Here is a 19,206-nt window from a genome sequence, read left to right on the forward strand (position 1 = left end):
TCGCTAGCCTTATGTTAAAGTCTCTCAGAGCTCTCCGGAGCACTTTAGCCCTCTGATAAGCTTGCTTTCTCTCTGCTCTGGTTCATCAGTCTCCCATAACCTTGTTGGCTTATCCATCCTCAAAAGTCTCTCAGTATCACTGTGCCCTGCGAAGCCCTATGGCCCTCTGATGGACTTGATTTTTCTGTGCTTGGGTTTATCAGGCTCCTGTAACCTCATCGGCTTCCCGCCTTGATTATCAATGTTCGTACCTCTCAATTGTGTTCTATCCTTGGGAGCGTTCGCTTCTCTGCTTTTGCTTGTCTCAGCGGGAAATGCATTTCTCATTCGGGGAACTGGGATCCCTTCTGCTTTCTGGTCTCAGCATCCGTTACTAAGCCCCAAGCACACTGTGGCTTCCTTATGGTCACACTACCAGATGAGACGGTTGCCTCTCTGTCTCTTTCTTGACCTTGGTCTGTCAATATGCTAGCCTTTCAGCGTAGGGCTAGCAATTTGTTCACTATCCACAACAACGATGGCTCTGCATATAGCGTAGCTCCGCCCCTCCAGGACATCTTCCCGTCAGAAGGCTTGCCTCTGCGAAAGGATTCTTTCTCCACCCTGCATATACATTGCTCTTGGTTCTCTGGACCCGGAGTTCCTTATTGGAATGGGAGTCATTGTCCCCTAGAGGGGAGTCACTCGCAGTGAGGTTCCACTTGCCCAGACCCCTAGGCAGGATGTTGCTTAGCGGACTCACCTCCTTAGCCTTAAAGGTACTAATAGGCTGGATTTGTCACACCAAACTACCCGTCTGGAGGAGACAGAATGTACATTCTCAGAAAAAAATGAAATCTCAGTGTGCGCAAATTGAACAAACGCGATATCAGATACATCCTCACGTTCAATCTTAAGTGGGCATTGCTGTTAAGCGCATTGCCATAGTGATACAAATAACAGAGGAGAGTGATAAGATAAAGAGCAGTCTAGTTAGTTATTCAGAATGTGTTACCCTATGTAGATGTGTCATATTTGTGAATAACACATTAATCCGAGAACACCTCCCAGGTATCTGGGATCAGTATGAAAAAGCAAGTTCCCCCCGCTGCTATTCCCTCCACATGAGCTAAAAGTGATAATGTGTCAGTACTTTTAGCAGCATTTTTCTCAGGAGGATAGCTTAGGGGCAACGTGCTCACCTTGGACGCAAGACGACGCGGAGCAATATAGGTTCGATCCCTCTGTCCAAGCTTAGAAACCTCTGGGTATTAAGCGTGTTATAACCAATCATATTATATCATTCGGGATGCTACACCTGCTGCTCGTCCACTTCTTCTAGAGCTGGCCAATGAAGTGTTCAAAATACAGTTTAAATCTCAACACCAGAGAATAAGGCAATCTATATGTTCAAACAGCAGCTTTGATACATGTGCAAAGTACTGATCATTCTATGCTGGGCATATAAGTTATGCATAACTGCCCATAATCACGAAGGAATAAGGGCACATCATAAAGCCCCATCCCAGGTCAATAACCCTATTCAACACTTTGGTACAGGTAAATTGAGATGACCCTTGGAATATCACAGAAGTTCCCTGTACCCACAGCAACATGGGTGGAAAGCCAAGGACTATGCAAGTTCACTTTTGCTCCGCAGAATTAAGCCAGGTGATTAATACGGACACCTGACCATAGAAAAGCAGAAATATGATAAATGATTGTGCCCTCCTCAGATATACAAGTTACAAAAGTAAGGGGAAAAAGTAGTTTTTTCCTAATTGTAAAGTAATATGTAGCAATATCTCATATGTCATATCTAAGAACGCTTCACGTGCACATGCAGAAAAGAACCCGTTAACATTGACACTAGGTTCCCAGAAGACAAAATGATTTGACATCAGTCAGTTGCACTGTGACTGGATTGGAACATGGGAGTCATTGTATATAATTAATAGCAACCCCTGGGCCCCTAAAGATGTGACACTTGCCTTCAACATCGAACTCTAGTGAGCTTGTGGTAGTAATGAATATTGCAGTTTCCGCTGACACAGCTCTTTCTTCACTCCTTATGATAAGGCATTTATAACAGGCCTATACACAAGTGATTCAAGGCGCGACAAGGCAAGGGAGGGGAAACAGAGGGAAGAGAGAGACAACGATCCTACTAGGTCCGGTGAAATTGAGATCGCGTGATTGCAGGGGATTGATTGATTGATATTTTATTTCTATCGCGCTCGTACACAAGTGTTTCAGAGCGCGACAAGGCAAGGGAGGGGAACAGGGGAGAACAAAACAGCAATCTTACTAGGCCCAGTGACATTGAGAACGTGCAAGTGCATGGGAGAGGGGGAGGGGAAAAGTGCATGGAAGGGGGAGAGGTGGAAAGTGTGAAGCAGAGGAGAAACAGATAAATAACAATAAATAAAAAATAAAGGCAACAAACAGGGGGAGGGCGAAGGGGAAAAGTGCAGGGGGAAGAATAGGGGTCAGTGCAGTACATAGGATAGCAGTACAATAAATAAAGGTGCAGCCATCTGGTGGCAAGTGCAGACATCAGGTGTCAAGTGCTAGAAGGGGCTTTAAGGGATACAGAAACAGTACCCGAATGCAAGGTTGCCAGGGAGGCAGTGCAGCTGTGCAACTGGTGGGGAGGGGACCTGGGCCTGAGATCAGAGTGTAGCAATGTAACCAGTCCAGTATCAAATTCAGCCAGGGGATCAGCAGGGGAGAGGCAGAGAGAAAGCAGAAGTAAAGAGGAAGGTCTTGAGGTGCTTCCGGAACCGGAGATGGTTCTCCTCAAGTTTCAGAGAAGCAGGGAGGCTGTTCCAGAGGGAGGCCCCAGCAGAAGAAAGAGATCTACCACCAACTCGCTGCTTGGAGAAGCGACTGACCCTAAGGGAGTTGGAGGCGGATGAGCGAAGAGCTCGAGAAAGAAGATATTTGGGAAGAGAGCGCTGAAGGTATTGAGGTCCCAGGCCCCAGAAGGCCTTGTGGACAATTCAAAGGGTTTTGAACTTAATCCTTGCCACCACTGGGAGCCAGTGCAGGGATTTCAGTCCTCGAGAGATACGATCCCTGGGCTTGAGGCCAAGGACCAGTCTTGCAGTCCTGTTTTCGACGAGTTGCAGAGGGCGGAGAGTAGAGGCAGGCAGATTTAGAAAGAGGCTGGTGCAATAGTCCAGCCTAGAGAGAACCAGAGCTCTGGAGACAGTGAGCTTCTGGGGGAAGGAGAGGAAAGGAAGAATACCTCTGAGGAGGTGCAGCAGGTAGTGTAACTTCTTAGAGACATCAGAGATGTGAGGAGAGAAGGAAAGTGTGGAGTCGAAGATGACCCCAGGGTTTTTAGCCTCACAGGTGGGAGCAGGAAGAGGGCCAAGAGAGGCTGGCCAGAGATTGACAGGAAAGGAGGGAGCAGGTGTGCCAATGAGGAGAATCTCGGTCTTACAGGCAGAGATCATTGGTAGCACACCACTCCTGGATGGCGGACAGACAGTCAGAGATGAAAGAAGGAGAGGAGGTGGCAGAAGGTGCCTGAAAATGAGTTGAGTGTCATCCGCATAGCACTGAAAGTTGGGGCAGAGAGCGGCAATGCGGTGGGCAAGAAGAGCTAGGTATTGGTTGAACAGCCTTCAGAAGTCTCACACAGTTTCTTAGCTGCAACACTGTAGTCAGGATAGAAAGACTGAGATCGAATTTCACCACGTTTATGTGCTGCAGCCAGTATGCAAACCATGTACACATAACGTAGCCAACACGTAAGTTTTTGTTACAAGTTGGTAAAGAGTGTTTTAAACATGACAATGTCACCAGTGTTCTTATTGAAAGGATCCTCAGTACTCAAGTCTTCTTTCGTTTTCAGCCGTCAGCTTCGGCAATTTGTCCATATCCTCTCTTATGAGCTTAATATTCTGTGCAAGCAAATCTATTTGGGTCTATAACTGCATATTAAACACCAATGTTAAATACTTTAATTCACTGTTAGAAGGGTGCTCAGAATCCTCCAAAGCTGTAAAACTGATAATCGTATTGCCCTTACAGCGATTTTCTAGGGGCAAAACTGTTTTCTATATGGTGTTCTTAGGCTGAGGTGTTGATTTGAGGGATTGCCTTAGATGACCCCTCATTTGTGTAGACCTTTCAAATTGGCTGTAATCCGTCCTGTTTTGCTCTTAGGTGCAGGCTATGCACAGGGCAGTTTCTAGCCAACTTGGTGCCCAGGGCAAAACATTAGAATGCGTCACCCCCCAACACCCTCTCCCCTGACTGGTACTCAGTTGCCAAACTACACCCTCTGTGTCGCGCGACAAAACCCATCCTCATCGCTCTACAATGAAGCTGGGTTCATTACATTGTAATTTGAGTACTTTACAGAAGAAATCTAATGTGAAAACATGTTGCTGCCCAAGTAAATCGTTCTTCTGTCACCTGCTTTTAGGGAAGACATTGCTTGAATGCACTTTCAAACTGTCCATATTGGCACACTGTGCTGTAACCAGCCTGCTGGGGTCTGAGGGCCCACTGACCACTGGCCCTTTGTTGCAGTCTTTCTGTTCATACCACCTCACTTGTATTTTTCAAGGGGCAATACTAGCCTAACCATATGAATTATTTTCTAATTGAAGGTTATTGTTCCAAGATGGAAAGTCTGGTACACTCCCTTTGTACTCTTTCAAAATACCTCTATGAGAGTGGGAAAAGGGACAAATGGCACCAATGAGTGTTCCTGTCTGCTTTGCATTAAATCACAGAGCATTTCAGGAATATAACAGTGATCAGAGATCTCTATATTTGATAAACAAGTCTGTGATAAAAGGATTGTGTGCGTGAATCTCTAAATGCATAACAGACACATGGCTTGGTTCTCACATCACCGTTCACAGCACACACCCTAGCATTAAAATGTTTGTATCCATGAATCATACATACTCATTCGAGCAGCTTACGTTTTTGGATGGGAGTAGGAAATAGCTGCAACATCATCCACCCAAATGGGGTACAAGGGCTCTTTTGCTTCTCGTTAATGGAGAATTTTAGTTGTGGAGGGGCTGGGTCTCAGTGTGAGCCCCCAATACAGAAACATCATTAGGGAATTATATCTATAGATAGGAAAGGATACCTTTCAAGAGACACCCAATAAACAATGCTCCGAAAGGTGAGAGGGGTCAGTAATGTGAGCCTGACAACTGTTTGATGATTTATCAAAGTATACCATTTTATTCTCAAAAGAAATATAATTAAAAATGCCCCACAATCCCTACTCTGCTGAGGATTTCCCTACCTATACAAAGATAAGAGAAAACACTCTAGCACAGGAAAAATGGCCCTCACACTAGGCAAAAAATATCCAAAGAAAATATATGTCAATACATCATGACATGAACAACATTCACAGTTTCTGAATAACCTTCTAATGTCCAGGGTAATTTTCCTTCCCCAGCATTCAAAGTCAATTCTAATGATCAACCAAAGAAAGAAATGTCTCAAATTAATTCTTGATATTTCAAAGTCAAAATAAAGGTTTGTTAACCAAAGTTCCAATTACAGCAAATCTCTTCTCCTTGATGGAATATCCACTTTCGAATTCCACCAAATAGCACCACTGGTAATCCCAGACACAATGTTATGTCACCACTTCAAGAAGATTTGCCAAAGTTCAAAAAGAAATGCAATATCCTTAACTGAAAGTGATACATAGTTCTTGGTTAACAGTTAGTATTTCCTTAGTTACCAGTTTTAGAATTCACAATGGTATATTTGTCACGAGGACTTCTCTGTGCTTCTGCTTCTACTTCAACAACTTCACTTCTACTTGATTCGCACTTTACTTCTATTTGATTCACAATGAGAACAGTCACCTTTGTCTCACAGTATTCCACCTTGTTTAGACTAGTACAGTGTTGCATCTACTGACAAGATAAACCACCACAGCTTCAGTACTTGGGAGTTCTAACACAGCTTCATTGATTTGTACTTCGACAGGCTTTGACGCGATATACTTTTTAAGCATTTCAACACCTTCAAGTAGGCAAGGCCGGCCCTCTTCCTCTGAATATCTCTTTTCAAAAGGGGCAGCCTCTTTGCCTCTCTTGTCTGTCTGCCACAATAACAACCTGGGTTTGCCTTTAAGACTCACTTCGCTCTGTCTACCACAGTCCCTGGCACTACAAGTTGTGTTCACTTCAAAATAGTCTTTACAAGCAGCCAGTTTCCCTTCCGCCAACTTTACCTGCACCTTTATGCCAGCTATCAGCCTAAGTAATTACCCAGAAGCCTTGGTGCCATTCTCTTAGCTTCGAGTAATGCTTGCACACTTGTATCTTAAGCCAGTTGAACTGTTAGTAACTTCACAGTACAGTTAAATTGCCTTTTAACTCCGATAAAAGCTGGTTTTACTGTATATATTTGGAGACTCTTGGCTTGGGCCATGCGTGGTCTCTTCTTCTTTAATATATACAATTTAACTTCTTATATGTGTAAGGTATGCTGCGTTAAGGTAAAGAATAGAGTTCAGTCTTTCTTTAGGAATCACAATTAGGCACACGCGACCACTTCTTAATGTAGTTTTCAAAGTTAAAGATTGGTATTGAATTGTATTCCCATGTGAAAGTGTAGGATAGAGTTCAGAACTCCTTTGGTAAACACAATTAGGCACACACGAGCACTCCTTGATGTAGTTTTCACAAGTAAAAGTTTTCCACAATTATGTTATCAGGGTTAGGTATTTGGTAATGGTCTTTGCAACGTTTACTCTTCTCAATTAGTGACACACGACCACTCCTTCAGATAATAACAGTCTTTTAAAGGCTGAACAATGAATTTAAGCAGCATTTGCTTTTGACGCGTGTAAAAGAACTTCCACATTATATGCAAGGGCTACATTACCATTATTCAGGTATTTCAGCTTCAATGAACAACTTCTACTCGCTTTAACCCATACGCAAGTGAATAGGGTACTGGATACTGTTGCCGGCAATGCTTGTGCAAGGTTTTAGAATGCCATGCTTCACTCACCAGCTTCTTTAACACTTGCTCTGTGGGCCGCACTGCTTCCACGTCGTCTGCCACAACTTCTACTGCTTCTGGCTTCTTAGGGACACACACTTTTCCTCTGTGAAGGTGTCTCCGGTCCAGCCACACGTTATGGAGCCCCTCTCACTCCTGATACCCACGACTTGACTACTGCTCCTCGCCTCGGTCTCCAACATGTTCGATGCGCGGCAACCACAGCAATCAGGCTCACATGGGGAAAGACAGCTCTTCTCCGTGCCTTCTGCTGAACAACCTTTGCAATTCAGAGTTTGGGGGAACAGGACCCTCTCAGAACAAGCATGTGAAATCTGCTGCCTCTACATTCTGGCATCCCTCTTGTTCTCCCACTTCTGCTTGGCTTGCCAGTCTCGTGCCTTCTTTCTTCTGCTAATACTGCTACAGCTTGCATTCCAGTCACAGTTCCAGCTCCTTTCAATTGCTTGCACCTGAGGTGGCCTTTTATGCCTCCCAGGTTCCTTCAGGTGCAGACATTTAGGCTTAATTGCCCGACTACTGCAACTGCATGCCTCTTCAGCCCTCTTCCACGTTCTAGTACTCTTAGGATTATGGGCTTGTAGTTCCCTTCAGCAAAATTAGCTCTTTTAGCAATTGAGTTGATTTTAAGAGTAGATTTATTTCTCTTAAACGATGAACTGTTAGAATTGGTTGTTATAGAGGAAGGCATTGGATTTAAGGCATTTTTCTCTAGATCCTTTTACATTATACCTTTAGGAGTAAGGAAGGTGTTTATCCTGAGATACATTGAAAGATCTTTCTGTTAATCAGGCTTGCTCAGATTTAACAGCACTTGTACCCCGGGTCTCAGAATTTATATGTGGGTCAGGGACATTATAATGACAATATGTCAGTACTTGTTTTGGCAATCCAGAAAGGTACTTTCTTTCAGAGGACACATACTAGGTTTCATCTCAGGGGATCTCCTTACCACCCTGGGCCCTGTCTCCTCCGAGGTTATCCTCCCGCAGTATACCACCCCAAGGGCAGGATTAGGGAGCAGCTGCCTTTCCTTGACCACCTGGGAGGAAACTTCAGGCAAAGTGTCAGTGAGGAATCCATAGGATTCTTCACAAAGGATTGAACTTCTTGCTAACTTTAGCTTGACCTGTAATAAGCTTATGAAGCATTTTAAACAAAACCAGCTTCTAGTGCATGGTAAAGGGTCCACAGTTCCTCAGGAACTACCTCCTCACCATTACGCAGGCCTCATTCGGTATATCTGCAAAAAGAGCAGGCACATGTGTTATCTAACAGAGTTGGCATTATCATCTCTTATTAGTGCTGGCCTGCACCTAGTGAAAATCATGGTGTGGCAGTGTACAACGGGCGTTTGGCCTAGTGGATGTACAATCTGAGGCAACTTCTTGGATTGCTTTATGTGATTAAGTGTGGGCACAGGGTGGCATACTCATCATAGTCACATACACAAAACGTTCCAATGTGCTATTGTATGGACATTGGACACATCAGAAAAAAACAGGCATATTTGCTGTTACATAGAAAAGCACCTTTTAGACGCCATTAACCACTAGGGTGATGATTTGTGCAGTGCACAAATCATTGCTGCACACACCACTGCATTGATGTGCCATGGATTAGTGTTTGCATGATGACACACAATGAACACTGCTTTCCTAATCAAGGTGACAAGTCATATTGAGGAGTCCTCTTGTGTGCGTTAGACAGTGGTTGGCTTGTTAAGAAAATGACAAGAGCTTTCATGCTGAGCGGATGCATTTAGTCCATCTCCCAAAGCAGCCACTAGAATACTTAAGCAAGAATGCACCATATGCAACAAAAAGTAATATACAAAAAAATGTGTTGGTGTGTCAAATAAAAAGACATGAAAATAAAGACCATAGTTTAAAACTTTTTCTGTGTGGCACGTTAATTCTCTTGAAGGAAGAATGCATAGGTTTGATCAGCTAACTGATGGTTTGTTCTGGCCTTCAGAATAAAAATGCCCAAGGTTCAGTTCTTAACACTGAAGTGTTCAGCATATACTGTGTAAAAACAATGGCTCATTAAATGAGCCATCACTTATAAATTACCCCACTTTAAAGGTTCTGTCAACACAAAGGGCAAGGGGCACAGGGTGTGTGTCTCCAGAGCATTTCAGAGGCTGAATAGCAATATGAATGCCTTTGATTTGTAAAAGGAATACTTAACTTTTTACCAGTGGTGAGCTCAAATGCAGTAGTCTGGGTGGGGAACTTCCTGTGCTCCCCCACCCAAGCTATTTAGGTGCGCTCCCCGGGCAGTCGCTGCTTCGCCCACCTCAGGAAATGGGTCTGGTTAAGGATATGCCATTACAGTGATAGTCCAAACACTTTGCATGTGTGGAAAGCAATAAGAAGCGAGAAATCCAATATGGCGGCTTCCAGTGCCACCTGAAATCTTAATGAGCTGTCTAGTCTACCAACCTCGTTCACAACAATGTGTTCTGGTAATCGGCAGTGTCCAAAAATCTCATTCCCACTCCATAATCTGCAAAGCTCCATGGAGTCTGTGATGAAGCCAGGGAACTCGTCCCCTCTCCCCAAGGGAAAGCACCCCCCTTGGAACTTGAGAGGTGAGCCTGCTAAGCTTAACTCCTGCTAGGGGACAGAGCAAGTGGGATCCCACTGGGGGTTACCCCTCATTAGAGGACAAGCCATCCCCTAACAGGAATCTGTGAAACGCCCCCCTGCCCCCCTTATCTCAGGAAGCTAATGTCTTTACTGGCTATATGGGGATTGCAAGAGGCAATATTGGGAACATCCATAGAGAAGGGACTGTTGTAGTTTCTGGCCCTTTACTGTTGCCGTCCTTGCCTAGCGCAGGACCAATGGAGTGTGCCATTTGCTTGCAGGGAGGAACATAAAGGTCCTGTGAGAGTGGGAGGCGTGGCCAACAACCATGCAGTGAGGTTGCACATCAGAACGGCTCCCACAACATCCTTTAATTAAGATAATAAATTGCACCCAATTTGACTGTGAACCAAGGGGTTTGTTGAGACCATGACTGCTGCTGCAGAATCCTGGGTGACAAAAATTGGTGTTGGCGAGGAAACTAAACAAGACGACCAAGCTGACATTATTAAGATGGCTGCCGCGGCACTCTGCTGTGGCGAAGTGTTGAGTGCTGCAGAGCTCTGTGATCGCAAGAAGACTTACAGCCTCACCTGTGGCTACAAGGGTCCTGCGGTGCTGGTGGAGCACAGCGTGAAGGAGAGCTGACCTGCTGTAGAGGGGTCCTGCAGTGGCTCTTGCCGCAAGCGACTCACCTCTGATAACAGTCAGCGGCGGAGCGAGGCGGCGGCTGGCCGAGGAAAGGGTCTGCGCGGTGGTGCGGCTGATAGTGCCTGCCTTCATGGTCATCAGGTCTGGTTTGGGCGAGGGACCTGCTGGAGCAGCCACGCCTCCGTGGATGATGGCAGCTGGAAGAAGATTGTCTGCGGTGTGGTCCGCACCCTTTAAGTGGTACGACCTGGCGGCGGTGCCCTGGTCTCAGTCATAGCAAAGTGAATCAGGCCCAGTAAGCCGGGGGAGCAGAGTGAATGAGCGGCCCCCCGGAGCACGTGTGTGTGCACACAGTGAGGGGGGATTCGATCGTGCACCAGAGACCGGGGGGTTGCAGGACATAGCGTACCTAGTGGGTGCGTGCAAGGACCACACTGGCACACAGTGCACATAACATATTACGAAAGAGGGCAGAGTTGTTGTCATATGGGAAAGCACCACAGTGCAGAGAGTACAGCCCTAAGACCCTCCAGACCCCAGACAACAAAGCCACATTGGGTGAGTGGATGTGGAAGGTCAACGTGGCCACTGCTTCTTGTCCCCCACAGGAACCACTGGTGCACTGTCGGCTGATAGGCAATTGGAATTGAGGCTTGCAGCACATCCGCACTTGGATCTAGAGTACATACACTTGCCTTGCGGTGAGCAACAAATGCTGAGTGAGAGTCGGATGACTGGCATGCTGCCCAAGGACAACAAACGGAATGCAGAGTGACCCGCAGAGCATTACAGCGACCTGAGAGACATGGCGCAGGGCCTGAGCACCTGCAGCATAATCGGGGCAGACAGCACAGGTCTGTCGACTGCTCACAGACCACGCAGAGAGATTGTGTGCCCACCAAACGGAAGGCTTTGTTGGGCACTAAGAAGAGGTGAGAAGGAGGACGTAGCAAATATAGGGAGCGGGACTGCACATCCATGGACTGCTGAGGCAATGATAACAGCGCCAGCAATGCAGACACTCCAGAAATACAACTGGGGGGGAGAGATCTGCAGTTTGAACTGGGCGCACTACTTGAGCTATGTGAAGGAGTTATAGGCTGCACTGAACGGAACTTGAAGTCCTGCAACCAACATCGCTGGCTCCCGCTGGAGTGTACCTGTTTCCCAGTGAGGCAACATATATGTGTGACAACGCAGAAGGAGGTGACGGCAGAGCGGCTGCCCAGCTGCAGGTCGAGTGGATCGGGGAGGTGCCTCCTCGCGTATACTGAGGGATGACACAAGACACGCTGTGCCACTACTACACTGACACAGGATTGGAAATGAAGCTGCAGATGTCAGACAAGGGCCGCAAAGGGAAAGTGAGACCGACCCATCATGGAAGCCTACGCGCGGAAAGAAGGAAGCAGCTGAATGCAGCAGTGTGACCAGGCAGAAGCGCTTGTGACGCTGCAGGGAGCTGCGCAAGAAGGTCCTATAAGCGGCTATAGAAGCACTGATGACAGTGCTGGAGAATAAGATTGACGCAGTCATTGTGGACGTGGGTCTGCTCTGACAGGATGTGCGGGCAGTGGTGGATCGCCTGAGCATAGCGAAACAGTAGGTATAGGAAAGTGCGACAAGCATCACAGCAACTCGAAATCAGGTAGCGGACCTGCTTGACAGGGTGCAAGTATTAGAGCACCATGCGGACGATGTGGAGGGAAAGGCCTGCAGGAACAAAGTTCGAACACTAGAACTCCTTGAGGGTGAAGGAAGAGACCCTACAATATACATTGAAAACCTGCTGTTGCATGAGGTGGGCCCAGGTACATTAACCCAGGGATTTATGGATGAGAGAGCACATAGATAACTGGCAAGAAGACCACCGGTGGGCACCCCCCACCCACTCCGAGACCACTAATAGTGAAAATGTATGAACTATAAGGACAGAGAAAATATAGCGTTCTCAAGAGAAGGAGGGGCCATCACGAGGGAGTCCTCGAAATTGGCAATATATCCAGATTATACGGCTTTGGTCGAAAGGAAAAGATCAAGGTTCAGACCAACCAAAGAACGACTGTGACAAGCAAAGCTGCGGTAGATGCTGATCTAGGCTGCCAAGCTGAAGATCCTGCATAACGGGAGGTCGCATTTCTTCGACAGCACCGAGGAGGCGCAATCCTGGATGGACATGCAGGGGATACCAAAGCTTCTGGCCAGGAGCAAGAATGAGATATAGTGTGATGGCACTCACGCGAGCAGGGGAATATACCCCAGGCATTACTAAACCCCCAAAGTGCTTAACCGCATGGACACGAGGAACCCATAATGAAGACATGCAGGGGTACGTGGAATTGGAATGCCTGCACAAAAGACAGGTATACAAGGTGACTGCTGCCACGGGCAGTTGCCACAAACCCCAATCTTAATTTCTGATGTCAGTTTTAGGGCATCAAGCGGCTACGTGTTACCTGGTAGAGGGGAGGCGGTTGGGCTTGAGCGGATGCTTTACCGATGGGCTGTGTTTGTTTAGGGGGTGTGTTCAAGAGAGTTGTTAGTGGCGAGAGGGGGAAAACAAGCAATGGATTTGGTTGGGAGGGAGTGTTGCGTTATTCGACAAGTTGAACCATGATCATTGGAGAATTGGAGTCTTTGAGATGGTATCACGTGGGACTTCTTGTGATTGAGGGAGAAGCCCAGTCTGTGGAGAGAGCTGCAGGTGATGCTGAGATGTTCAAGGGCTTGTTCGGTATAACGTGGCCTGATCAGCCAATCGTCCCGTTAGGCGTAGACGTGAATCCCCCTCTCCTGAGACTCGCTGCCACCACCGGCATCAGCTTGGTGAAAACCCTTGGGTGGAGGTCAGCCTGTATGGCAGAACTCAAAACTGGTTAGACCCATCAACGGCGAACCTCAAGTACTTTCTGTGCTTGTGATGAATAGGCACATGAAAGTAAGCATCCTGAAGATCAAATGACGCCATAGAATCCTGGAGCTGGAGAGCCTGAATGATCTGAGAAAGTGAGACCATCTTGAACTTGTCCTTCCTGAGGAACTTTTTCAAGCATCTTAAGGACAAGATGGGTCTCAATCCTCCGTCGTTCTTGGGAATTATAAAATAAGGAGAGTACCACCCATTGTTCCTCTACATTACAGTACTGGTTCTATAGCCCCTTTCTCTAGCATGCTCAACATTTCATGCACAAAGAACGGATCTGGAACTTTGAATGAGTGGCTCCCAGCTGGATGGTCTTGAGGCCTGGTTAGAAAGGGGAGGCAGTAACTCTGGGCTACTGTTTCCAACGCCCACACATCTGAAGTAATACCCCACCATTCTTGTAGATGCTGTGATAGTCTGCCTCCCACCGGGGTCTTGTAGGGTAAGGCCTCAGAGAGGTTTTGAGGTGACTGAAGCAGCGACTGAGTGTTAATTAGTTGTTGCCTGGGCAGGGTTTGCATCTCTCCCTCGTCCACCACGAGGGAATATTCTTTGGCCCCTTTGACTTGCCAGTTCTCTCGCTCTTCCAACTGAGTAGAAATAAAAGGGGGTCAGGGCCTCCTCGAAAATGTTTAACATTTGCTGTCTGAATGCCTCCCATTAAGCAGGAGTCAATGATTTGGTTGGGCAAGATATTGTTCTCTCAGGAGAAGTATCGGAGAAAGAAGTGAAGGTGACCTATTGCGTCTCTTCATCTTCTTGGAAGATGAAGAATGGTGCGACCCACTCCTGGATCAAGAGCACCTTTTGGACTTTGTCCTCCAAGGAGTGTCGCCTCTCCACTCATTGGATAAGTACTTTTTTGACAGAAGGGGGATTTAGTTGGGGGTCTAATTGCCACTAATTTTCCTTTTCGGTCTTTCAATACCTTACCTGTCATTGCTTGACAGGATTGACAGTTTGCTGTCTCATACTCCACACCAAGACACCACAGACACACTAGATGAGGGTCCGTGAGCGACATCTTGGCGCTGCAATCATTGCATTTTTGTTTAAACTGGTCTTCGGGGTTGATGGTGTTGATGACAAGGCCATCGTTTGAGTATGTTGCAGTTTATAACTGCAACTAAAGCGTGCCATAATTCTCGAAGCGTTACCTATTGGGGAAAAACTGAACTGAAGCTATCAAGCACTGTGCGTGCTGTATGTACCAGTGATGATGTCGACATCGAGGCAGAGACCCTGGAGGGACATCAAATCGACTGCATTGACGCACACCGCCCTCTGCCGAATATTGTTTCTTCAAAGCAGCTGGAGATGAATCACAATCCATTCGAAGTTATCTTCTAAGGATATTATGCCCAGCATGGAGCTCCACTAGCTTGTGGCCTATTTGGAGCATCACACTCTAGCGCTCCCCTCGCCCCCCTCTCAATTACTTATTTTAAGAAGTTGTCTTGGCTGCTTGCATTACTGCTCTGGCAAGTTCGGAAAGCACAAATAAAATTTGAGACATTCAACAGATCCAATCCTGGAAAAGAAATATACTTCAGGTTAACTATATTTCTCCAGCATGTCTTTTTTTTAAATTTCTTTTTCATTTTCAATTATCAACATAGCAAACAGCCAATAGTGTATTAGCACAACTCCCATACAGGAAATACTAACAGTATATTGAAGGATCAATGATCACTCCCCTCCCCAACTTTACCCCTGCCTCCCCCTTGTAGGGGCCAACCTGTCGCATTATGGTAGAGCCCAAAGCCCCAACACAGAGGTCTATACCAGCCATTTGTCTACACAGGAGTGAGAGTTGTGAAGAGAGAAGTAGAATGTGTATTCATGCTGACATTATGAGAATGACCTCCCCACATTCCACAGGGCAACATTACGTCGGGGAGCATGGTACAATAACACAGGAAAACAGGCGCGTATTAGGACCCCCCCCAGCTTTGTCAGGTAACAGAGTGGGAAAGACCCCACCAACTACACATTTCATATTGCAACCCGAGAGTACATCCGGACAGTTCAAGGTCATTGTACACACTTTTCTTTTTTTTTTCTTTTTACATTTTTAAGTCCAACTCCTTAAGTATCAGGAGCGTCTATGCTGTTAAGACCTAAATCAGCCCCAGTAGTCTTTAGGTCAGGAGGCTGGGACCACGTTCTCTCTGTACGCGATTTCCTGCGTGCTGCACCAGGTAAGATCTCTTAGCCAGTCATCCACCACAGGGGCCTGCAGTGACCAACAACGCATCACCACACATCTCCTAACCATTAGGAGCGTTATATGCAGAAGTCTGCGTTCCCTTTTCTGAGCATCTCAAGTGAGGCCCAGGAGGGACATTACCAGAGTTGGCGTGATGTTGTTGCCAGATCTTTTGAAGAGTATCCTGAACATTTTCCCAAAATGCGGTCACATCCCCACAAACCAAAGCCATGTTCATGAAATCGGCATCATGTGCTTTACATCGAGGGCAGGCGTCCAGGGAAGACGGGTCACGGTTCTGATTTTCTTAGGAGTGATGTATGCTCGGTGAATACATTTAAAATGGAGTAACTTGTATTTGTAGTTTAGTGACACTTTTCTTTTTTATTTTTATTTTTTACATTTTTATTTTCAAAAATGTAAACAATAACAAGATACATAGACAATTGCAAAACAATATCCATCAAGCACAGTAAGGAACAACAAACTATGTACAGTGAAAGATACCCCCTCCTTACCCCCCACAGAGTCCCAACATATCCAAAAGATCAAGTTTAGTACAATAAAAGAAATTTACTCCAAATCATGTTGAATAAAGCACTTTTCTTCTCCCTATGATACAACACTCTCTCTATTTCCGCCAGATCATGCATTTTGGCCACCCACATCTCAATTGTAACAGGAGCAGACGTTTTCTAGTTTCTCAAAATCAGTTTTTTCCCAACCAACACTCCCCGGAAAACCCATTTTCTCTGGGAAGTACTCAAGTCATCCAGTTCCTCATCACTACCCAGCACAACAGTCTTAAAATCCAAATTTATCCTCACATCAAGAACTTTCTCACAAATCCGATCAAATTCAAACCACATACCCCTCACCCTTGAACATTCCCACAACATATGTTCCATGGTCCCAATTTCATGTACACATGTCCAGCATTCAGAGTTGTCACTCATCCCCCTCTTCATCATTCTCTCAGGCGTCCAGTAGGTTCTATGTAGAATCTTGATTTGACGTGATCTTTCACCCAGATTCAAAGAGCACAACTTCACATTCTCACAGATCCGTGACCAATGGTCCTCCGTAATATTCTCATCAATCCTCCTATCCCAATCCAATCTTAGAGCATCATTTGTCCTATACTTAGACACAATCTGTCTATACACATAACTGACCAAGCCACAGCCACTCACCCCTGGCTTCCAGCCAAGCATATCCATATTGATCCCTACGTCCATATTCACCGCACCCACCGCTCTCTTGATTTTCCGATAATCCGCCAGACAAAAACTCGGAATATCTAACTTTACCTGTATTTCCCTGGCCGTTATCCAATCCGCACCACTGAAAAGATCCCCTATCCACTGCACCCCGCCCAAAAACCAATCATGCCAGAGCAACATTTTCCCTTCATGAGTAACACTAGGATTCAGCCAAAATGAAGCATTCTGATCTTCCAGTGCATTGAAACCCAAACAATTATTCAAGACCGGCCATGAATTCCGAAAACTCTTAGTCAATGGATTCTCAAATTTCTTTTTGCATTGTTTACTTGTCAGCAGAGCCCTTGGATACAACGGGCCTACGTGACTAGATTCCGCACAAACCCAATCATCATTTTGTGATGTGAGAAAGGTAAACAAAGTACGTGACATAAAAGCCAGGTGGTATGCTTTGAAGTTCGGGACTCCCAGTCCACCTCTACATAAGGGCAACTGCAACTTACTAATCCTCAGACGTGGAGGCTTATGATCCCACAAGAAATCTTGCATGAGTCTATCCAATTCACTCCAATACCTACTTCCAATTTCTAACGGGATCATACTCAACACAAAGTTAACTCTAGGAGTCTAAACCATTTTCAAAGCATTCACCTTCCCCCAAAGGGAAAGGTGTAGCAGATCCCATCTCTCCAAATCCGATTTAAAAGCCGAGCACACCATTTCCATATTCACTCTCACAAAATCGACAACAGTAGGCAGAATCCAAACCCCCAAATACAACAGTTTCTCGGCACAACATTTAAAGCCCAAGCTTGTAATTAACTGTTTGTCACATAATGGTACCAAGGGCAAAACCTCTGATTTTGCCCAATTAATCTTGTATCCAGAGCACTGATGAAAGACATCCAAAATATTCATAAGCACTGGCACTGATTCGCCTAGATTTCGGAGGACCAATAACAAGTCATCAGCGTATAACCACACTTTCTGTAGCATTCCCCAGCAGTTAACACCATGCAGGCCATTCTCAGTTCTAAGCGATATGGCCAAAGGTTCAATACTAAGTACAAATAACAAAGGAGACAGCGAGCAACCTTGTTGCATGCCTCGTTCCAGGTCAAAAGGTCTCGATCTCAGACCATTAGTTTTAACATCTGCCGTGGGCTTGGTATATAGCAGTCTAATCCAGGAACAGAATTGATTTCCAAAACCCATCTTTCCCAGTACCTTAAACATAAATTGCCAGTTGACTCTATCGAACACCTTTTTTGCATCCAATGAAAGGACCGTCGAGTCATCCGCCAACTCAGAAGCCTTAGAGATGGTGCATAGCAATTTCCTCATGTTGCTGGACGTGGTTCTGCCCTTAACAAAGCCAGACTGATTTTGATTTACCAGTTTTGGAAGAAGAACTTCCAGCCTTAACGTCAGAATCTTGGCCAGGATTTTATTGTCTACATTGATTAAACTAATTGGCCTGTAACTGGACGCCAAATTTTCATCCTTGTTTTTCTTCAGAAAGACTGAGATCGTTGCATGCCTAGTCGTGTCTGGAAGCAATCCCTTATCCATAGAGGTCTTATACATATCTGTTAACAGCACCAAAGCAGAATTAGGCAACCACCTATAAAACTCCACTGGCAGTCCATCAGGCCCTGGAGACCTACCAACATTTAGTTTTGAAATTGCAATTTTGACCTCCTCTAACGTTATAGGTTCCTCCAACCTTGTAGATTCTTCCTCGTTAATTTCAGGGACTTGAATGTTCCCCAGAAAGTCTCCATTACCGCATCAATACTGGGTTCATTTCTGTATTAATTCTCATAAAACTCCCTGAACACTTCATTTATCCTTTCCGCTGAGCATGTAATCTGACCCCCAGATGTGATATGATAGAGCACTCCGACTCTCTCATCCTCAGTCTATAAACCAGCCAGCGATCACATTTCTCACCTTGCTCAAAATAAGTGCACTTCTGCTGAAAATACCTTTTCTCTGCACGAGTCGATATTAACAACTTCAACTCACTCTTCAATATATTTATTTCAGGAAGCAAATCCATCTTTGTAGGATCCACCATCAATGCACATGACAAATCTTTAATTTTAGACTCCAGTTCTTTTTGAGTATTGTCCCACTTTTTTTTAAACCACTTGCCAGATTGACACTTTTCTGATTTGTTCACATATGTATCGCCAATCCTCTTCCGCAAAAAACACTGTCAAGCATGGTTTCCTATTTCCATCTTGCCCTGCTAGGACATCCTTCATGCCACCCCAGAACCGTGTGGTACAACTTGGATATCATATTTTGCCACTGGGCATCACTCATGATGATTTGCAGCATATCGGATACCTGTAGCAGCTGCGGAAATGTGTCCAGTGCAGCAAACAGTTCCCCCTTAACTCTGTGATATGCCATTTGTGAAGTAAGCAATGTGCCCCCCCAACCTCATTTTTAAAGCCTTTGCATAAAATTATTCACCATTTATGAACCAGTCATGCATCCGCACAATGCTGAGCAGGACCGGATCAAATGTGCATCTAAGCGGTCTATACCTAGTGTGGAGTACACACAGTGTCACGAGCACTGTGTGTACAG

The sequence above is a fragment of the Ambystoma mexicanum genome, chromosome 12 (assembly GCF_040938575.1).
Source record: "Ambystoma mexicanum isolate Mex_15411 chromosome 12, UKY_AmexF1_1, whole genome shotgun sequence".
NCBI classification, from domain to species: Eukaryota; Metazoa; Chordata; class Amphibia; order Caudata; family Ambystomatidae; genus Ambystoma; species Ambystoma mexicanum.